General features: G+C 42.2%; 1 long non-coding RNA gene across 1 annotated transcript; it reads left to right on the top strand.

Annotated features, from left to right (window-relative positions):
* Positions 1 to 6,392: 6,392 nt before the first annotated feature.
* LOC137789935 (uncharacterized) lies at positions 6,393 to 8,775 on the top strand. The gene is made up of 3 exons (XR_011077864.1): positions 6,393 to 6,494; positions 7,395 to 7,745; positions 8,012 to 8,775. It is a non-coding gene; the product is annotated as an uncharacterized lncRNA (long non-coding RNA).
* The last annotated feature ends 6,999 nt before the right edge of the window (positions 8,776 to 15,774 follow it).

Below are 15,774 nucleotides of genomic sequence, written 5' to 3' on the forward strand. Positions count from 1 at the left end.
TCTCCTTCTGTCCAACACATTTAAAGTGCCACTGATGAGGTTTAGTGGTGTTTTATTGTGTGATTTGGAGCTGTGAGGCCATGCAGGGGTAGAGGGAGGAGAGCTATGACTTCTCACTGATGTTTTATATCCAATTATCTTCATGCTGAGTGGAGGGAGGAATGGCAAACACAGGCTAAATGGTGCGTTTCATATGTGGTCAAACTCACTTCTAACCTCAGGCTGTGAATATCAGCTGAGCATGTGCTTCCTCGTCGGGTTGTTACTTTATCGTAATAGCTTGATGCACAAGGACAAGAATACGACCGGAGAGCCGCTTCCTGTTTCCAAATATATCCTGGTATTGTGGCTCCGTTCATAAGCGCTCCATAATGTAATTAAAATCCCTCTGATATCTGATTGTGGCTCCGTCAGCATGCAACAACCAGCAACACAGCTTTTCTTGATCTAACGTGTCGTCTGTTGTGCGATGCCGCGTCGTGGCGACCTGTCACATCCCAACAAATGTCTCGGTTGTGATGCAGCCGATGCAGAAGTGTCTTTAATTTGAATCAGATCTGCTGATCGTATAGAAGTCTATGAGAAGATGACCCTCCTCCTCACTCGATTTATTCCCTCAGTAAACATTGTAAACATGAGGTCATGCTCTCAATCGCTAGTTTCAGGTCTTCTTCGACACAGCATGGTGTTGCTTTAGCAAAAAAATAGACCATAAAGCATAAAGAATATGCTTTAGGGCGGGCTATCCTTTGATTGACAGGTCGCTACCACTGCCAGAGTTGTCTACGGCGTCTCTACGTCATGCCTCTAGAGTCCAAATTGGGGAATATCACAATGACTGCATCCACTTCTGTACAATCTGTGGCTGCAGCAGAGTCCACATGGCATAATTACAGGACTTATGACAGCGTCTTCTCCACAGGGACGATCATTCAAGGTCACATCTGCATGTTTGACAGCCATTGAATGCAGCAAAACCTGCTGCATCTCCGTGGACGTATCCGTCTGTGAGATAACACACGTGTGCAATCGGTAATTACAGAGCGAGTACAGAATACATTACGTGTCTGGGTTTTGCCGTTATGTACAGATGCGAGCAATGGAGGAGATAAATGTTTCAACAGAGAGACGCGAAAGCAAGCCAACAGCGGAGAGAGTGATGGCGTAATAAAAGGGAGCGTATTGTCGGATGGAGACCGGTACTCATGGATAGATGAAACGAACATAAGCGAAAAGAGGCTCGTCCTCTCAAGGCCGAATTCCCAACACGAAGAGTTAACGGCTGTGAATTTTCCCTCTGTTTAATTTTCAGTTTAATAAAAACACGAGGAACGGGCGGCGGGATGAAACTAAATGCGTTTCCCCACCGAAAAGGCAATAACCTGAGAAATTAAGCATTTTAAATTGAGTTGCGGCTCCAAAGTAGCGCAGGAGTTGCGGCGGCTCTCCGCCGAAGCGTTTCCTAGCGTGACAATAAACTGTCAACGGACACTTGAGACTGCAGCAGATCCCGCTTAATTGCTTTACATTGTACAGAACATTTTTTTTTTCTCTTATTGCCGAGCTCCATTTTAAGAAAAACAGAGTGCAATTAGTCTCATACGGTGTAGAAGTATTAATATTGTGAAATGACCTGTCGCGTTTTGAGCGCGTCGTCTCGCAGAACGCGGCGAGAGGAGAGAAGGCGCCGAAGAAAAATACGACTTTAAGTGAAAAACTATGATTTTTTGAGTCAATTTATTTGGCCGTCGAATCAATTTACAAATATGGCAACACCTGCGAGTCTGCACGTCTTGCACGAGATACTCATTTCATGAAACAAAGGAACAAGAAACGACTTTTCCATTATGGCTTTTATACGTAAGGCATTGAAGAGCTCTGCAGTCTGATCCCCCCCCCCCAAAAAAAGGAAAGTTATTGTTCCCAATAGAGCTCAGTGAGCTCAACACTGAGTTTCAGGAAGTGAAAGTGCCATTTGTATTCTGATTTGAGGATTTCTTGGTTTCTGAATCCGTCCTTCGTCAAAGGAAGGATTACTTTGAACCTTTTCTCAGGAGTTTCAAGAAGAAAAGAGGACGTCATTCGTAATGGTTTCAAGGGATCAGTCGGTCCTTCACTCCTAAAATATGTTTTACGTATGTATTACTTCCATTTTCCATTTTTTCTTGGCTTAGTATCAGACATTTTATGGTCAATATTCATCTCGTAAAAGGTTGGCTTAGTTCCATGCTTAAAACGCTCTATATACAGACTTTATTATACAATACGTCAATAGAGGGAATGAATGAGGATTTCACTTCAAAAAAGTGAGCGCTCAGTGTTGAGCTTCATATGGGAAGCGAGGAGGTCAGAGCTCGACCGCGTGGCCTACGTTCACGTATTTAACTCCAGGTGGGCTGGCAGACTGAGCTAAACTGTACATTTGACATTGCATACAAGTGAATGAACTCCCGTGGAAACAATAAATATTAATGTCTCTATAAATTCCTCCCAAACAAACCACTGGGAGCGTGTTCAGCGTAACAGCGTGAGTGCTTCGGAGCTTTAAAAAGGGAGATTGACCGCTGTGCTGATTCCTAAAAGTGCATTGAAATCTGGAACAGGAGAACAATACAAGAAGATCTCATAATTTGCAGTGCAAATGATCGGTATAGTTCAATCATTCATGACCTTTAAAGGTCTCGTGGTGCATAATCAGTAGCGCTTAAGGTCTTTTCTTCAAAACTTTTCTTCACTTTCTATCACTGTAAGCAGTTTTTTTTGAGATGTTAACATTGCAAAATGGCAGTCTATAGTGAAATGACCGCTAGAAAATCCTAAATTTTGTTGTTAGAGACATGAAATCGGGATGACAATCTGTCCCCAAATGGATTTGCGGCTCTAAACTCTGCAGTGAATATCGATTTAAACTTCAAATAAAAGACAATGAACCTGCAAGTATATCCACTTCCCATAAAACACTCCGCTTCAGATGGCTGCAAAGCAAGGCATTACGCCGCACTGCCAATCTGGCAAGACATGAAGAGAAGTGCCGGTTATATGCTGCAGGGTTGATGAGGGGGAAGCAGACGCAGGTGAGCAGGTGGAGGGCGAGAAAGAGCCTCGTCGTCACCGGGACAGGTGGGGAAAAGTGTGAGTGCATCTGGTGGATGGATGCACAGTGGCAACGCAGTGTGGAGGGGAAAAAAGCCAGAAAGTGGCTATGGGGAGCGACATGCGAGGACGAAAACCCCCTAAAAAATGGACAGAGAATGACTTTGTGACACTTGAAATCAGTTACAAAGGCTTAACGCGAGCAAACCACCAGTCGAGCAGAAAGATATCCGGCTCTCTCCCTCTGGATCGGAGCGCTGTCCGATCTCACTAAGCACAGCAGAAGGAGCAGAAGCCGACATTCAGCGCTGACACTTTGACAGACAAGTGCAGATGAAAACGTCTCAATTTTGTAAAGTTTAGTTTTTTTTTCCGGAAAGGACGGGCAAACCAGATTTTTTTTTAAAAAGGCAGCGTTTCCTGTCATCCTGCAGTGTTCATTTTTACAGAGAAATGCAGGTGACAGGTGCACCATCAGGCAGAATAATGCACTGTCAAAGGGAGCATATTCGTCCATCATCTACTTCTTTTTAAAGTCACAGCGCAACATTTTCCTCGCAGGGCCTTGGCTGTGGATGCACTCCTATTGCACTGAAGAATAGATTTCTTTAAGAAGCGCTTGAGTTTCCAACAATGGCAGCCGACAGAGTGCATCCTGGGAGTTGCGGTGGCCACGCCGTGGGCTCGTGCTCTGAGGAGACGGACCGCTTGTCATGTTCCTGCCAGATTTTTTGAGAGATGTTGCCTTGGTTGGGCAATTTGAACAAAGAAAAAGGAGGAAGGAGAAAGCAAAAATGCAAATGCCACTCCGTGTGCTGCTGCCACACGCAACTCTGATTATACACCGAGTGGTGTTGGATACACACGGGCTGCCCAGACGACAGTTGACTCACCACTTTTGATTCATCTCGTTACCGTCATTAAACAGCCCGGTGGCAGTCAAATGTGGGCTTTTTTTTCTCGGCCTAATGAGCAAAATATCCCTTTCAATGTAGGTGTGAAGAAACCTTGTCACCCTGTCAACGTTTCCCAGAAGCAGAGCTGACACGTGCGAGCTGTTACTCCGTACTCGACTAACGCCACCATAAAGTAATTAAAACCTGAAATGGATTTTGCTTCACTTAATACACAGTTTGAACGTGATGTTACGGATGATGACCCGAGAAGTTTTCTTCTTCTTCTTCTTCTTCTTCTTCTTCTTCTTCTTCTTCTTCTTCTTCTTCTTCTTCTTCTTCTACTACTACTTCTACTTCTTCTACTTCTCCTTCTACTTCTTCTTCTACTTCGTCTACTACTTCTTCTTCTACTTCTTCTTCTTCTTCTTCTTCTTCTTCTTCTTCTTCTTCTTCTTCTTCTTCTTCTACTTCTTCTTCTTTTTCATCTGGCATGTGTCAAGCTGTAATTTACCAACGTTTTATGCACCGAGTACATAACTTTATGACTTGGCACGACAAAAATACGTCGCAATTATCAGATGTTTTTCTCTATTAGATATGATTTTAGTCAAATTACATTAACTTTAAAAGTGGAGGAGAAGCGTGTCTTTTATTTAGCTTGCTAAAGTGGCTGCTTCATAACTGGTAAATGAGTGACTGCAATAACCTCAGATTTCTGTGGGTATTATATCCATCAACAAAAAAAGTGCCAATTACATCAATTTAACGGCGAAAAAACAACCTTGAAAGAGATACAAATTGATGTCAGAAAATATGTGAAAAGTGGGATGTAAGTGTCCTCCGTTGATCAGGAAACACTGAATGCATCTCACCTCGTGTAGTTTACTTTTGAACATTGCTGAAATGTTCGACCGCTGCGTTTTCTCTGCTCCCACTCGCTGCTGTGACTGTCAAAGCAGGAAGTAAAGTATTGATCAGTTCCATTATTCCATTATAGCACTTTCTTACTCTAAGTGCAACAGCTGCGTGTCCTTGGACGGAAGTCACAGCGCTCATCCGTGCCGGCTCATGACGTGAATACATCGAGCACAAAGACACAAAGACTTCCCTAATATTCCTTACAGTTGGCAGGATAACCTTGACACACACGAACACACACGTTTCTGTGTGTTTTCCTCTCATCTTATCCACCGACTCAAATGTAACGTTTAGACAAAACTAATGAATTATTGGACATTTTTCGTCCGCTACATTCACAGATGATGAATGGATCAGTAATGCAGTTCTTTGAATGTATTCCACATTTCTCTCTGTGCTTTTAATTGCTTCCCTAAATTGCTTTTCTGGATTCATCATTGTTCATCATGTAATGAAATGTGCCGTCTAATCAATTCATTATCCTGTGTAATTATTTATTACAGCTTGATTGCATTTCCTCTGCAACACTGAGGAAACGCACTTGTGAAGATATTCTGTCACGCCGCCGAGGAGAAATGGATTAGTTTTTGTCCATTATGAGACATCATCGAAGGATTTATGCAAATTAAAAGTTGAAATTTCACTTCACGCATTAGTTTATCTATCTATCTATCTATCTATCTATCTATCTATCTATCTATCTATCTATCTATCTATCTATCTATCTATCTATCTATCTATCTATCTATCTATCTATCTATCCATCTATCTATCTATCTATCTATCTATATACATCTATCTATCTATCTATCTATCTATCTATCTATCTATCTATCTATCTATCTATCTATCTATCTATCTATCCATCTATCTATCTATCTATCTATCTATCTATCTATCTATCTATCTATCTATCTATCTATCTATCTATCTATCTATCTATCTATCTATCTATCTATATACATCTATCTATCTATCTATCTATCTATCCATCTATCCATCTATCTATATACATCTATCTATCTATCTATCTATCTATCTATCTATCTATCTATCTATCTATCTATCTATCTATAAAACTATATTCATGACAACACAAATGTGACCAAATACAAATTTGAGAAAGTGTTTCTCAAATTATCATTATATATATATATATATATATATATATATATATATATATATATATATATATATATATATATCCGTTTTACTGCTGTGTTCACAAACATGAATTAGAACATATGTGCTGCCAGTTGTCTGTCTGTTTGTGTGTGAAGTGTGAAGCTGAACCCTCTCGTCCCCTCGTGCACCCTTTACTGCCCCTTTAAGACCAAACGGGAGGTTAGCTGTGAACACAAACCTCTCCGTCCCTCCCAGTCAAACCTGTTAAACCTGCAGACACACCTGCTCTGGTCCAGCAGGCTGAGGCTGAACAGCAGCGCTGACACCCTTTTGTTCAGAACAGCGTGTGAGTGTGTTGAAGGGTGAAGGTGTGTGTTCACGACTCCTCTTAAAACTAGTCCACTCTCCAAAAAAAGAGAGAGAAGATTCGAGTTGACAGAGGGGCGACTCTGAAAGCAAAGGGTAAGACCGCCACTCGTTTCCTCTGCTCTTAATGGCCGTCTCTCACTTCCATTTTTTTTCCTGCGTTGCTTTCATGGTCGACGAGGCTGATAGAATTTCATTACTTATGATTGAAAACCAATGGAGTTTTGAAAGCAGAATGAGATGGAAAGGTGCACTCAAAATGCCAGTATACCCTCCAGATGCCAGCAATCTAATTTACTGTCAGCGGTAATAAATGGGGAGCCACCCGATGGCACGGATAAGATGTTATTTCACCATCAGGGTTATCACTTAATATCTGATAATGTCTGTGGGGAGCAATTGTATCCGACAGTTAAAACAGGGGGGGCCTTAACTCCTGGCACTGGAAATGATCATCAGCGTGGAAGAATTGTTAATCTGTCAAATCAATGTGACTTCACTCAATAAAGTGTTCATAAAGGGACTCGAGTGGAGGCCGCAGTGTTAATGATTTCTCTTTAATGAAATGGAAAAGTTCTCGGCGTCATACGTTCTGTTCTTATTGAAAAGGCGTTTCAAAGAGAGGACTTCTTCATCGCGGGGATTCAGCTGTGTATACAGTGTGGAAGAATTGATTTCATGCGTAGTGTGTGTTAATTAAACAATGTCCTCTAGCAGGAATGCTACTCGAGGAGTTGCTAACATTCCTAAAATCAAAGTAAGGCGAGGAGGAAAAACAACATGCGTCGAACAAAATGTTGACTCATAGCATTTACTGCCAAGTCTCAAAGAAGGAAACTCAAATTCAGAACATTATCCTGGACCCTGGATGTTGTTGCTGTATTGTGGAGCACGAGAGCGTGGGAGTAACATGGTTCACAACATAATGTGTGTTCAATTGTGAAGCTGTGGCACACATACACATACATTCCTGTTTTGCTTTTGTTTTTTCCCCAGATCGGATCCATCTATCCTGAAGCTTTTTTCAAATTTATTTTTTAACTTCCCTTGTTGATTGTCAAAAAAAGAACCACCAGCAAAGCAGAGCATCGAGCGTCATGGGAAGAGGCGAGGGCAACGACTGGGATGATGGAGACCTCGCGGACACGGTACAGAGTCAGCCTCGCAAACACGACGATAACAAGAGCAACAGCTCCGGGAGCTCCGGGAGCAAAAAAAGCTCCGGGTGCAAATGTCCAAAGTGCTGCTTGAAGACGAGGGACTGCCTGATGAGCCCAGAGTGCGGCCGGGCGCTCCAGATCTCGCAAGTCATCGCCTTCTGCGGGATGTGCATTCGCATGTTTGTGTGTAAGTATCAAACCTCAGAAGCCGAAGCGCTTATATATATATTAATATACTGTGTGTACAGGATCATTAGCTGCTCTCATGTTTGGCTAAAGGGAAATAATGTGCCTGATGTTCATGAGTTTGAATCCATGCCAATAGAAATATTTAACCCTGGCATCTAAAAGGTGAACGTGGGTTAATTTCTATCGGTGTATGTATACTGGAATTTAACATATATACATTTTCCATTAGTTATATTATGATTTTCTTCCTCATTTTAATTGCAGAACCTAACCTTGGACATCCGGACCAGTTTTTCCAGGCTGCATTGATTCAACAGCGTCTCCCGGCACCCTTAATGAGATTTATGCCATGTTGCTTTTCTTTTTATCCGACCGAGATGAAAGTATTCACTTTCAGTTTGTTTCATCAGCTAAACTCTCTTTATTTCCCTGTTCACAAGTTATTTATTGAACCTTTCAAAAACCCGCCTATTTGTAGGCCCCTTTCCTTGAAAACTGCATACCCAAATTAAAAAGGGTGCGTCTCTGCAGCCACTAGGGCTATTTGAATCATTTTGGTTATAATGAAAGGCGATACACATGTGAGATTTTGTTCAGCTGTGTAAATATCAGTCTATATGTGAAGAGTAAATAAAGATGACGCACAGGAAAAAATGAAAAGGTTGCAAATATACATTTGTGTTTAGTCCATAGAAAGGTTCAGGCGAGGACTCCTAAATTTGCATTGGGGCACATTTGCGTGCATTTTGAATTTGAAAACAAGCTATGATTCACAGTTTCATAAAGCAATGGCTCAGTCACTGTCCCGGATTCACTGTCTGTATATAAAACAAAACAAAATGATAATCATTAGGAATGAACGAACGATCGAACGTGTCTTCGATCCGCGTGTCTTTGTGAAAGGTTTATTCAGACGCCTGTCTGGTTGATCAATTTTAACTGATCAAAAATATATTTATAATCATGGTTGAGCAGTTCCCAGTAATGACGTGAAATAAGTGTAATATTATGATTGTAATAAAAATGGATTTACCGCCTTCGCGCTTGTATGCCACGCCGCACTTTATGTCTGTCCAAAATGTCATCATTTCATCCCGTTTGACATTTTGTGAGAAATTGTCTTAATTAGCATATGACTTGTTGAGTTATGGCCTGTGAGGTCAACAGCGACATTTGACCACCCAATTTTAATCAGTTCATCCTCGAGTGGGCGTGGACATTCGTTCTCAATTCCCTCAAGGTGTTACCCTTCACGAGAATGGACCAGACGGACGCGGCGCTCGCTGACCCGGAGGCATAAAACAAAGGGAACTTGACGACGTGCAGAGGGATACTACAGGGTAATCCCAACATCTGGAGTGGAAATCTATGAGTGGAATGACCAGATGGTAGTAGAGAAAAACCTTCAAACCTGAAAAACTTGAAATGAAGCTTGAAATAACAACAGGGACAAAAGTGTATTAAATTCAACGCCTCTAATGATCGAGACCTGTGGTTAATTAAAAATGCCTTCGACGAGCATGATGTAACTGTATGACATGCTCGCTGCTGTCGACATCCTCGTATGAGGTCATTCGGAGCAAGGTGCTCAGTGCACACACGTAATAAGCGAGCTTACAAATTAATATATTTCATTTTGTTGTGAATTCACAAGTCAGTAATGACATTGCTGCCTCTTTGTGTCTCTTTTTTACATCATAAAGACATTTTAAACCGGGGGACATGAAAAATCAGGGCTGATCCAATTCAAAGGAAACATTTGTGCACCCCGCTGTACGAGCGCTATAAGTAGGTTTAAGGTGTCGAGGCTTTTACACAAGTTTGTGTCTCACATGCCGTCCACAGAGATGCGTGGGTGGACGGCAGCGATCGAGGCATTGGGGGTGGCGGTGGGGGGGTCACATGCAATCCTGTGTTGGCATCCGTGTTTGCGGTGAAGTATGAGCAACAGCAAGGTATTAGGAAAGTTGTCTAATGTTTCAGAGGCAGAGACAAGGCATCTTTGCTCGACCCCGAGGGCGAATGAAAAATAAATAAATAAATAAAAACACCCCTGGATCTGACTTCTCCTTTTGGAATTTGAAAATATATTGTTCAGGTTCAACCAAAGATACTGTAGTTTGATCATGTCCGGGGGGAATTTCAGCTTCTGCTTTCTGTTCGGGATCAGAGACACTGGAAGGCTCGCACGGCTCTCCCCGATGCATCCACTGTTTTGCCACGTTTATAATTGCATTTCCCGAATCTGTAGCATGAAGGTGGCGGGTGCAAAGTTAGCGTGACCTATTAGTCAGAATAGCCACAATTATCAGGCTCAGATCCACGCTGAAAAATAGTAAAGAGTCATCTTGTTTCGACTCAAAAAGTACCTACATAGCACTTTGTAGAGGGGCTTGTACTTTCTTAGTTATGTCTCCAATGCTAACTTCAACACTGCTTTCCACATGGATTACGACAGACCGACCCGAGTAGAGCAACAAATCACCCGTTTCTAAAGCAGCAGTGAAGCTATCGTTCATCTCCAGAACCCAAAGATTTGACCCGTAACGTACATGCTTGTATGGTTATGTTGTGGTTAAACCCCACATTCTGAGAACAATGCATCTGGTGTTTATCTCCCTCTTTTTCTTTTCATTTGGTGTTGTATGATTTCTTTTCTTGTTCTCTTTCACGACGTTTCTCCCTTCAGTTGCTGCCTCCTGTGTGCCACTGTGTCAGCGTAGGCATCACAATACAGGGGTGACATTTCAAGGAGACAGATTAGGGCCTCTCGCCAATTAATTTTGCCTCCCTTCCCCTGTTAAATACACAATCAACCAAAGGCAAAATGTCAGCGAAACAAACGAGGAGCCGCCATGTGGTTGACAATTACCGCCAAGCACCTCAGAAATGCCAATACGTTAAAGTGGGAGCAGTGTGTGAGATGAATGGGGACAAACGGCGATCCTTGAGGAGCCATGTTGCAGCGGCGCTGAAACATGCACATCGTGTCAGACATGTTGCTGGAAAGGTTAAATGTTAGCTAGGTTTGGATAGCTATCGAACATTTCCGTTAATATCTTCGCTAACCCACAATATTTGTAATGCTCAACACAAGAAGGAAAAGGATGGACGACATTACTCACTATGCACTGAAACTCCAAACCTCCACACACACACACAGATCGCAGAGGAAGAAACTGAGGCGTGATGGTTAAACTAGCCGCCAGCATTGGGTTTGCAGGTATTCAATGACAATTCCTAGCTAGCATATCGGCGGTGACCTCATTCAGCACGACAAAAAGTCTGACATTGAAGCCACAGATTTACAGACCCTCCAGCTCCAAACAAACCCCAGGTGATTCCTAAGTTAGCTAGCCAGCTAAGAGAACACAGCATATATATAATAGGACAGCAGAAGAGGTTAAAACCCAAAATGCAACGTCAGAACTAACCGGCTATCGTCTGATAACGATTTAGCTCTTTATTGGGATCAAATTAACTTGAACAAAATGGGCTTGGCTGCTTGTGAAACAATCCCGTGGTTCACGTCGTCTCTCAACTCAAATGTCACGTCTCAAACTGCTGATCAGACTGTAAACAATGAGCAACGCACACACAAAGAAGTCCTCTGGCAAAACACAGCACCTAGCCCACAGAGGCTTATCCGATAGCCTAACTTACATCAACAGTCTGTTTATTTAATGTAGGACTGACAACATGTATAGTATTTACCCTGCTATCCATCTCCTAGTTAGACAGGAAGTATTGGTAAAAATAGTAATAGTGTGTTACTGGAATTAGTAACTGTCATGTAAATTGGATATCAAAGCCACAATTGTGAAATGCCAGGGGTCTCTAAAATAACATGATTATGTATCACTTGCAATTTTCACTAAAATGTATTTTAAAAGTGTACTAATGCCCAGCAGATTTCATTAGACAGGACCCCCCGATTGCCACAGGGAGTTTCACACATTGTTTAACATTACTCAGTTATGAATTGCTGTGTAAGACAACCTTACTCTGTCAAACGGCTGCGATCGTTAACAGAAACCGAGCTGTGAATAAGAAGAGAGGGGCAGAGGGGATCTTATTGTCCAGAGGGGTGACCCTCTGAGGGGGAGCCTCGACGATCTTGAAGGCGAACCAAATCCACTTCAACGGGAGCAAAGCCACATCGAGTTTGAGCGTAATTTCAAGCCGCTGTGAACAAGATCCGGCCCTCGACGACGTTGCCAAGCCTCCATCTGTTGCTCCGGCTCCGAGCCATTCACATCTCTGCACCGCGCGCTTCATACGGGGTAAATCTGCCAAAACCTCCTCCTCCCAACCCCAGGCGGAGACGAGGTTAAGAGAGGAGGAAACCCGGTCAGGTGTGCTTGCAAGTGGGCTGCATCCTCTTTGTCAGGGTGGAGAAGCAGAAATCCTCTTTGCTCCTCCACAAGCCATCTTAATCGTCTTCTTTTGCCAGGACGCACAGCCGGCCCCAGCCTGTGATTGACTTGGCGCAGAGCCAGCCGCAATACAATTTGTTGCATAAATCCTAAATCGATGGGTCATTACACTAATGAAATGACATGACAGAGGGACATGATCCTGCAGTAGCATCAAGGTTCTTCATAGCTTCTGGCCATGGTTGGGTGCCAAGATACTGAAAGGTTTTAGAAATGCTAAATCAGTGAAATTCCTTGAAGTTGATGGTGAAAATGGCCTTGAATCCAGCCTGTGGCAATCTCTCTGTCTCTTAATGCGTACTCCCCTCACACAACAACTAAAGCAACCTTTATTGGACTGATTCCTGGTTCACCCTCCCATGAAAGCCCACATTAACATCTGCTTCCACAGATGAGAAAGACCAAATCACTCTGCACTTATTGACTGCTAGGTCCACTTCTCGGGATAAAAATACGAACTTTGGCATCTGGGAAGTACACTCTGCGCGCCCGTTTTTAAGATATCCAGACGTATTCATCATACAGTCACGGTTCACATATTCCCAAGAACCTTGAAGACTTGCTCAGACTCTTGTCTGGGATTTTTATTTTTATTTTACCTCGATTTTTTTTTTTTTTTTGCGCCATACCTTTTACTGCCACCATGAAGATGAAAGTAGCAAAAAAAAAGTGATAAAAATGTTGAGATATGCACTGGTTTGTGCGTGTTGCACCTGTGCTCGTGTATGTTGCAGAGAGGAAGCGTGAGGGAGAGAGAGACGGTGACAGAGAAAGAGAAGGAGACAGAAAGAGATGAGATTTGTGATCTCATCTGTTCACCCGGGGCCTCTCTCCAGAGCGGCCTTTTACTGTCGTCAATCATCTCCACGGAGACATCTTAAAACTCTGATGGATAGGGAGCTCTGTTGCATTTCAAACATGCTGGGGATCCACACGCCAGTCACTTTGTGTTGGGCTTCATTACAGATCCAAAGAACATTTGAGCCTCTTGTTTAGGCGACTGGTAGAGATGCTGGTTATTGGCAGCCAGTCGTGAAAGAAGTTATTAGATCTTATGCTATAAAAGAAGCAATAAAATGGGATGGAAATACTCTGTTGCAGCGATTTACAATATTACTGAAGTTAATATCATAAAGCATTAGCAGGGGTACAGTAAAGGTACTCCATATGCAGAAACGCCCATTTCAGAATAATGTATATCATATTATTATATATATTAGTGATGCATTCATGTGTACATCATTGTGATTTTGCAGCTGGTAAAGGTGAAGCTAATTTCAATTATTTGAGATATTGTTGCTGTGTAGCTTAATTTTTAATATACATCATCATTTTGTAGTATTTCCATTTTTACTTGATTAAGTGGTAGTATTTCCATTTTCTGTCAATACTCTGAATCTGCAAATCCATTAAAACCGTAAAATCAATGTGATGGAGTACAATATATTAGAAGTAGAAAGGGTAGAGATGCTGATTGGCTGATTTATTCTATTAGCTAGGCAACCTGCTCACAGTATTTATGCTAAGCTAGCTCGGCTGTAGCTTTATATCTAAAGAAGATGTATCAACCTTCTTGTCTTACTTTCCCCAAGATAACAAATGAGTGTATTTACCAAAAATGCTGAAGTGTGTGTTCAGTGGGTCGGGGAAAGGGTTGTCGAGGGTTTGTTCAGGTACTAAGCTTTGCAGGTGCAGTGCAGGCATGGCTTTGTAAAACTGGAGTGGTGCAGAACTCTGCTAGGAAGACATGAGTTCATGAGATTCATGGGTTGTCCCTGTATTAGCCATAGACACTCGTAATATTACACCATAAACCTTTATCACAGCTTTACATTATTCATAATTTAAGTATGAAACTAGAATCACCGCCTCGGGTCAAGTTGCAATTTACATCCATCAATGTCATTGTAATTGTATCCTATTCAAAACATTTCCGATGAAATCACCTTCACCTTTCAAACTTGAAACTATACTATAATGCAGCTGTGAGGAGACCATTGTATCTCTTGAGTAATGTACCAAATGTGGCCCTCGGAGCATTGCGTTGCTCGAGGTGCGATACAACGGCAAAGTGGACAGGTGATGAGAAATCTATTCTAAAGGGAGCTGAGAGTAGCCGCTTCTCTGTTTGCAGACAGCTTGTCTGCTTCTTTTCAAGAACAAGGTCTCTGTGCCTTCTATTCCGGCCTTCCAGCAAACAAACAAAGCTAATGTAATCCTCAGCTTCCTTAAAGCCTGATCAGAGCGAGTCAGGGTCAGCAGGACCAGACAGATGAAATGCGCACGGCGTATCATTAGCGTCACGATGGCTCTCTGCGAGGATTAGCCGGGCTGCTTTCGCTGCATTTTCTCAGCCAAGACCAACTTTAACACCTCGCTTTGCTCCTCGCCCTAGGGAAGTGGAAGAAGAATTCAATGTACTCTCTGTTTTTCTGAATTCTTATGAGAACTTCAACAAGTCTTTTGGCTGGCGGCCTTTACAGCACTCACTTTGTCAGCATAATTCACTGCCATTAGAACAGGCGATATAAAAGGGCACCCAAGGCTAATTCTAGAGGACAAGAAGTGCTTTCACTCAATCTTTCCACAGAGACAAAAAAGAGCCATGAAGTCCCAAAGAGTAATGGGTGGGTGCAATACACTGTAGACATTTACTCCTGGAAGAAAAGAATAAAAAACGTACCTCTTTTCTTGTTTTAAATCCCCGTCTTTGCTCTTCAAAGTACACGGCTGTCATTGATGGCAGCTTTCTTCTGAAAGTCAGCCATTAGGAAAGTGTGAATCGCAACAATGAACACCGGTGATGTCATTTAGTCGCTGTGCACTGAGTGCTGCGCTACAAATCACTTTGCAGCTTCAACCTTATGTACAAACTGTTCTTCAAAATAGTTAATACCTCCCACGTTTAAAGGATCAGTGTGTAGGACTTAGTGGCATCTATAGCTGCAAATGTCACAAGCTCTGACTGTTGCATTGTCACTTGTTAGCTTAGCTAAAGAGGACGGTAGCGCTCATTCTTAGCTAACGAAAACACAACAATTCTTAGTTTCAGGGGACTATACACGAATGAAAACCTAATATATTTTCCATTTCTTCTAATATGTCCTTTTAAATCCTAAACACTGGTCCGTAGTAATTAATAATTCTATATAATTATCAGGGTTTAAATTGACTGTATTGAAGTACAGAGCCAACGCCATCAAAAAGGCATATCCCTGTCCTTATACCTTTTTGAATTCACTGTACAGCCCAAGCTCAAACAACATTCATCAGAGAGGAATCTCGATATGAACCTGAATACACTCAAAAGCAAACAACATAAATGAAGCTCATTAAGCTCAACATATCCGGGTCCATTCTGCATCCAGTCAGTGTCTTCTGGGATAAGTCAACACGCTCTCGACTGGCGACAGCGTTCGGTGCCTTTGAAAGAACACAGGACGCATCAAAAGCAAACCCTGTCTTACAAATATTGTGTGAATCAAAAAGCAATTTAGATTGCACCAACATGGTGGTTGCACAAACTCCCTTTCTCCAAGATCACTTGTTCTTTTGATAGAAAAGGCCAGCTGTTATGGGTGAAATTGCCAA

The sequence above is a fragment of the Clinocottus analis genome, unplaced genomic scaffold, assembly GCF_023055335.1.
Source record: "Clinocottus analis isolate CAN_PGR_092001 unplaced genomic scaffold, fCliAna1.0.p SCAF_19, whole genome shotgun sequence".
NCBI lineage: Eukaryota > Metazoa > Chordata > Actinopteri > Perciformes > Cottidae > Clinocottus > Clinocottus analis.